This window comes from Hydra vulgaris, chromosome 05, assembly GCF_038396675.1.
Source record: "Hydra vulgaris chromosome 05, alternate assembly HydraT2T_AEP".
Taxonomy (NCBI): domain Eukaryota; kingdom Metazoa; phylum Cnidaria; class Hydrozoa; order Anthoathecata; family Hydridae; genus Hydra; species Hydra vulgaris.
In genome coordinates this window covers 21,717,651-21,724,797 of record NC_088924.1, presented here as the reverse complement: position 1 = coordinate 21,724,797, position 7,147 = coordinate 21,717,651, and the positions used below count along the sequence as shown (strand labels likewise).

The 7,147-nt window shown below is 28.7% G+C and overlaps 1 protein-coding gene across 1 annotated transcript in view; it reads left to right on the top strand.

Moving 5' to 3' along the window:
• The first annotated feature begins 1,589 nt into the window (after positions 1 to 1,589).
• The window catches only part of LOC136080686 (uncharacterized), an 88,174-nt gene continuing 82,616 nt past the window's right edge, over positions 1,590 to 7,147 (top strand). Inside the window, exon 1 of the mRNA XM_065797664.1 lies at positions 1,590 to 1,725. The gene's annotated coding sequence lies outside the window, so the exon portion shown is untranslated. The remainder of the gene's footprint in view (positions 1,726 to 7,147) is intronic.

Below are 7,147 nucleotides of genomic sequence, written 5' to 3'. Positions count from 1 at the left end.
AGGCAGGGAACAAAAAAGCCCTTTGACTATATCCCCCTCCCCCCTTCACCCTAAACGTGAGGGGCAACAAGTTGATAAAATATTTTTTGTATTATTCTCAGCTAGACTTATATTCATAGATAATTTTAAGTTTCATAGTATTATCTCTCAGCGTAAAAAAATAATGAACATATAAAGTCTAAACCCCCCTCAATTTGGAGGGGAGTTACAAATTAAAGTCAAACAATATTTAGCCGCTGCAATGATTTGAATTAAATCTTGCTTGGCATAAAATTTTCGTATAGCGTTCAGCGCTTTATGAGAAAGTTAATGCGGTATAAAACAAAATAGGTTTCAAGTTGATTTTTAGCTCTGATTCTCCTGTTATGCAAAGCAGTTGCAAAAGCTGGTATAAGTGAGAATGGATATAAATGCAAACTGGCATAAGTGAACCCCATAAATTTGCAAATACTAGCATAAGTGCGAACTGGCATAGGTGTGAATTGGCATAAACCCCAAATGCCAATTTGCACTTATGCTAATATTTGCAATTTAATCGGCGCACTTAATATAATTCGCAAAATTTTCAACGAGTCTGATCAAAATAACACTACATAAAATATATCGTTTAGCATAACCTTTTATTTTATATTTTATGTGAATAATTTGGTTATAAATCAACTTTAAATAGTTTATTAAAATGTTAAAAAGTTCTCATTGCAACTCAAAAGTTTTTTCTCTCATTCTACTATTTAGTGAAATCTTTTTTTTTTTTTTTTTTTTGGTTAAAAATTGGAGTAGCAAAAAAATCAAATTATAGAACTTGTAATAGTCAAATTATAAAATGTTTTTTATGAAAAAGTTTATATAAAACTTTTCTTTATTATTGTATTTTTTATTCTAGTCATGTTTTTTTTAATGAAAACACAATTTTCTATAATAAATTTTTGTAAAAATAAGCTATATCATTAAGATTTCAAAAAAAAAAAAAACTTTTTTGTAAAAGTTTGGTAAAAACCGACCTTAGCAACATTGAACTTAAAGAAGAAATGTAAATATTTAAATTTGATTTAATATAATGAATGAAGTAAGTAATAAAAAAGTGAGGCTAACTAATTATTATGAAAAATGGTATTGTATGGTGGTGTTCTGTATTTGCCTTGTGGTCAATTAAAAGATCTAGTAAAAAACGTTAAAGTTTATAATTAAATGAGAAAGCTCCGAGTGTTTTTGAGTTTCCGTTTGATTTCAGAGCTGTTTATTACGACCCGATACGGCATGATGCGCCTAATCGGTGCTAAAATGTTTGTCAGAAATGGTATGCAACTACATTTTACAAAATTACAAGTTGATAAATGTTTAAATAAAATAGAATTATTTAAAATGTAAATATTAAATTATATTTGAAGTTGTTACATTTCTCACAACATTTAATATAGCTTTTCTATTTAGTTAACAGTATGCATTATTAAACCTTGTTCATTAATCATTATTTTTGTCAATTAATCATTTGCGTTTTGGTTTCTCTTTCATAAAAAAGTTAAAACTATTCAGTCATAACTTTTTCTTTGAATGCTTAAAGCCTGCTATATGTTGGAAAAACGTGAAAACATTTCAAACACTTTGATGGCAATTTAAATTATCAACTAAACTCCAGCAAAATAAAAGTCGATTGACTGAAGCAAAACTTAAATAAACTATAATAAAACTATGAACTTAAATAAGTTTTTTCCCATTATATTTTGGGTATGTTTTTTTAATTCTTTATTGAAATGCCTCGTGTTTTTACGCGTAGTTTTTAGAATTATTATTTTAAACTTCAACCAATAAATATATTTTTTTCTAATAAAATTTTAATTTTTTATTTAAAGAGATTTTTAATTCAACAGTTTTTAGAGAAATTTCCAACTTTTTATATTTACTTACTATATCATTGCTTATTCTGAAAGATTTTTTTTAATTTTGTTTTAAAAAGATAGAACACCAAATTTAAACACAATTTTAACACATTTTTTAAAATCTATTTCCTAAAGCTGTAAAACTTTCAAAAAATGAGGCAGTTTCAAACAATACGTCTATATTATATACCTAAGAGAATTGTTGATAACTTCTGAGATTTTTTTTAAAAAAATTTTTCAAACCTTTTTAAGATAAAAGGAATCGAATCAGTAATGTGGAGAAATAGTGTCGCAAAATTTTGATTGTCGCAAATTTGATTGTCGAATATGTGAAAAAGGAATAGTGTTGCAAGTTGCTACATAATTGATTGTCAATTAACAGATTAAGGAATGTTGCAAATGAGTTTAATAAATAGTGTAAAAAATAGTAAAAGGAATAATGTCGCAAAGGAGTGTAATGAATTGTGTCGAAAACAAAAAAACGGAATAGTGTCGCAAACGAATCTAAGGAATAGTGTCGAAAATAATTTGAAATCTTTGATTTTCAAATGGTTTTACATTTTTTTATTTTAAGGTATTAAATAACTTTTAAGGATTTTTTAAGACCTATTATTATCCATGGATATTCTAGACTTTTTTTTGTTTTATAAATGTTACATTTTGAGAAGTTTTTATCATAAACTTCAAATAAATGTTCGTTAAGCGATAAAAAAAAAATTTTTCTGCTCACCCAAAGACTTTACACTTTCTCTTTGTCAAATTTTAACTTTGTATTATTTTTGCCTGGGTTTGATACTATTTTTTGCTTACTCTCTCCGGCTACAATTCCGTTTTTACTATTTGTGACCCTATTCTGTTTTTACTATTTGCGACACTTTTCTATTTTGCTATTTGCGACACAACTCTAATTTTCCTATTTGCGACACTCTTTCTTTTTTATTATTTACGACACTATTCCGTTTTTACTATTTGAGACACTAATCCTATTTTATGTGTTTGACACTATTCCAATTTTACTGTTTGCTACATCATTCCTCTCATTATTTGCGACACTATTCGTTTTTTTTTGATTTCGACACTATTCATTAAATTCATTTACGACACTATTATTTGTTTATGTTTTTGTCACTATTCCGATTTTACTATTTGCGACACTATTTTTTTGTTTTGTTTTCAACCCTATTCATTAAATTAGTTTGCAACACTATTATATTTTTATGTTTTTGTCACTATTCAGATTTTACTATTGGCGACATTCTTTCTTTTACTATTTGCGACACTATTCCTTTTTTTTGTTTTCGACACTACCCAACCAGCATTGTGATGTGGGTGCCGTGTGGGACCCGTACGGGATGTCAAATGGGAACCTTGCGGGATTTGGCCGCGGGATCTATATGGGTACCAATAGGGCCAAATAAAAAAAAAATTAATCGACTGCATCTTTCTGTTTTCCCTTACTGACCCCAGAATTATTTCGGATATATTTTTTTATTTTTTTCAATGTATAACTTAGATTTTTTATACCTTAAATAAACGCAAATTTGTTCAAAGCAATTTTTTTCTCTTTAAACAAATTAAATGATTAATTTAATTATGATACTTTTTATAATAGTTTAAAAAGCTAAATGTTTTATATGCAAATTGAAAACACAAGGACATAAACGTGTATGCTTCATTAAATAAATAAACTGTTATTACAAATGTAATCAATATATATACAAGTGTTCGCTGCTAGATTCTTTACGTTACATGTTTGCTGCTGCATTATGTACATTCTATATGTTCTTTTCAGCGTTTGATGCTGCATTTGAAATTTGTTCTTTTTGGTCGTCTTTGTCTTAATCTCAAGCATTACCAAATCAAGCAGAAAGTGCTTCTTCAAGAAGTTTTTTTGATAAATTTTGTTTTGTTTTATAGTTTTTTTATGCAGCAACTAAACATAGATTTGTTGAAACAAATTACAAAAGACATGTTACTAGTGTAATTTTCTTTTGCAATATATTTTATCCAAAAGTATGGCATTAGGTAGTCTCAACATATTACGATGAAATATTATTAATTTAGTTAGTATATTTTCTTGATTTAGTTGATATATATTGATTACATATGTAATAACAGTTTATTTTATTTAATAAAACATGCATGTATATATCCATGTATTTTCAATTATCGTATAAAACATTTAACTTTTTAAACTTTTATAAAAATTATCATAATTAAATTAATCATTTCATTTGCTTAAAATAAAAAAATGCTTCAAACAAATTGTTGTTTATTTAAGGTATAAAAGATCTAAGTTACACATAGTAAAAAATAAAAAAATATATCCGGAAAAATTCTGGGGTCAATAGGGAGAAAAAGAAAATGCAGCAGATAAAATTTTCATTTTTTTTTTCAGCACGTATGGCGCCATAAAGATCTCGCGACCAAATCGCGTACGGTTACTATATGACATCCTGTACGGGTCTTACACGGCACCCGCATCACAATGCTGGCTGGGTACTTATTAAATTCTTTTGCAACACTATTCCCTTCTTTTTTTGCGGCATTAGGCCTTTTAAATATAATTGACACTACTCCAAAATTCATTTTTCGACATTATTCTTGTCAACCGAATTAGTATCAATGAAAAATGTGTAATATAAAACATCTACTAACGTAAAAAATTGTCTCTATAAAAATTTATTTATTTTTTCTAAAACCTTAGACATGTGTTTTCAACAAAACTAGGCATGTTTTTTATTCCTACATGTCTTACAATATAAACTTGGCATTTTGAAGAAGATCATACTGATCTTGTCGCCAGAACCATTTAAAAAATGAAATATAAATATACAAGTACATAAAATTAAATAGCAATCTAAAATAGTTGAAATAATAAATAGTTAAGGGGTATACTCCCCGTTTTTAAATTTAGACAATAAATAACAACTTTTGAGATAAAATGAATAACCATATCATAAATGTAGAAAATTTAAAAAAAAATTAAAAAAGTTGGTCAACGGTTGCTGTAGTAACCGTAAAAAACCCCAAAAATAAGCAAAAAATAAGATTTGCGCCGGCCAAGTTTTATCAAAAACTAATTAAAAAAGACTGAATGAAACTTTGGAAACACAATTAGAATAGGTTTATGAGTGTTTTAAAGAAAACAGATTTTTTAAAAAAGGTTCTGGACCTGAAGACTTGTGCTCTAAAGTTGACAATAGAAAAAAGTACATTTTTTGAAAAATTAAATCAGCCATACTGTTTTATTCATAAGCATTTAAAAATTCTGTTCCGTTTAAAATACAGCTTTTATGAAAAGGAAAATTTTTGAAAATTTCAGATAAAACTCTCAAGCGGTTCTCTTTGAATTTTGGCCGGCATATTGAAAAACCTCAAACTGAGAAAACGCATAAAAACTGAAAATAAAAGATAAAAGATCTACAAATATACGTAACATTATATATTGGGCTATATTTAAAATTAAAAACCTCCAGCTTCATATGTTTTACTTTCTTTTTAAGAGGTTTTGTCACTTTTCTTCAGTTTTTTAGCCCTTAACTTTTGACGATGCAACTTGTTATCGGGTTTTAGTTTATAGATCGACCATTTAATGTGTGTTTTTTTTAAGTTGTTAGAACCGTTTAGTGTATAAAAACCTGGAACCATGTTCAGTTTTTCATATATTAGGATTGAAGACTTCATTCCAATGTTAAAATTAGCAACAGCATCATAAACACCAAACTTCAGCAAAGTCAGCGAGACATATTTTGTTTTTGGTATGCGATCTCAAATGTTCCCATGGAAAGACTCATTTGTATTTTGCGTTTTACCGTACAGACATTTTTTAAGCTCATCTTCTTTTGTGAGCTCTTCAAACACAGGTTTGTATACAACCTCTAAAGGTAGACCAGGTCCTGGCTTGTAGGTGTTAGTGCTATTTGCTTTGTCTTTGTTAAATTTACACCAACTACTTACACCTGTTGGACAATGCGGATAGTGCTACTTATTTGCTTTTGATGATGCAACGTGAAAAAGGGTAGCAAGCGCTGCTGATTTCATGGCAACTAAATGATCTGTATTTTGTCTAATGATACACCAAAGAACATTTGCAGTCGATAAATTGTTGCATCTGTCAATCTACCGCGACCGCCCAGTCCCCTAACTTTTTTTTCAATTTTCGGAGTCTGGTTCAAACACGCTTCTGATAGTGTCCAACACATTCTAATTTATTTACTTTAATATTAGGATAAATATCCTTGACACTATTGTAACTTTTGCTATCTCCATCACCTAAAAAATTAATGTACTGCAGCTTATGTTTTTTAATTGATCGCTTGAAAGTACGACTGGCTCCTTCACACTCCATTCCTCCAACAAAACCAACAAAATTCATTTTACAAATGTGGGAATTTCTCCACTCAGCATAAGCAGTAGGATCTTTATTAGAAAGTTTTTGATTTAAGGAGCACCCTCTGCATATTCGACTCATCACCTCAACTTCTAAAACTTTCCCACTGTCTATTGAAAGTGCTGCAAATACACAATTCAATGATGAAAATCCCCTACGCTGCCATGTGCCATCACATGATACACCAACATCAAGAATCTCATTAATGTCTTGACACTGTAGTCTTATGTCAGATACAGCATCAGTCATTGTTTCCTGTGCAACATTCTCAGTATTATTAGTAATTTTTAAAACGAGTTTGTCATAGTTTTTTGGCGTCATTGGTTTTGGCATGTTCTATTCCGGAATGTCCTAATTCAAGAGTCCTCATTGTATATACTGTTCGAATGTTTATATCAAAGTTTCCTTTTTTATTAATTAACTTAGAAATGTAAAAGTTATTTTGATATTTACACTTTAAACAATAATAAGTTTAAAGTGTAAATATCACTTTAAATAATAGAAAGTTCAAATGCAAGTCCTTGCTTTTTGCTTTTGTTTTCAATGATTGCTAAATCGTTTGGAAACAAGTTGGGCAGCTTAAAACGCTAATAACATCAGACAAAATCGAACAATCAATAATTCTATATCCTGTCAGAACTTTGTTTTTAGTATTGGTATATTTTTTTGATGTTGAGCTAATGACTGCCTCAACTTTGCAAAGAGTAGAGCTTGGCTTATCAAAGATGTCAGTTTGAGTATTTACAGGTAATTCGATATTTACACTTAAAGAACGAAAATTTACATTATTTACACTCACACTGCTACGTAACACTTTTCTATTAAAAATCTTCCTTCTTTTGCCTGCTCGCTTAGTTCTTACTTTAATTTCAATCAG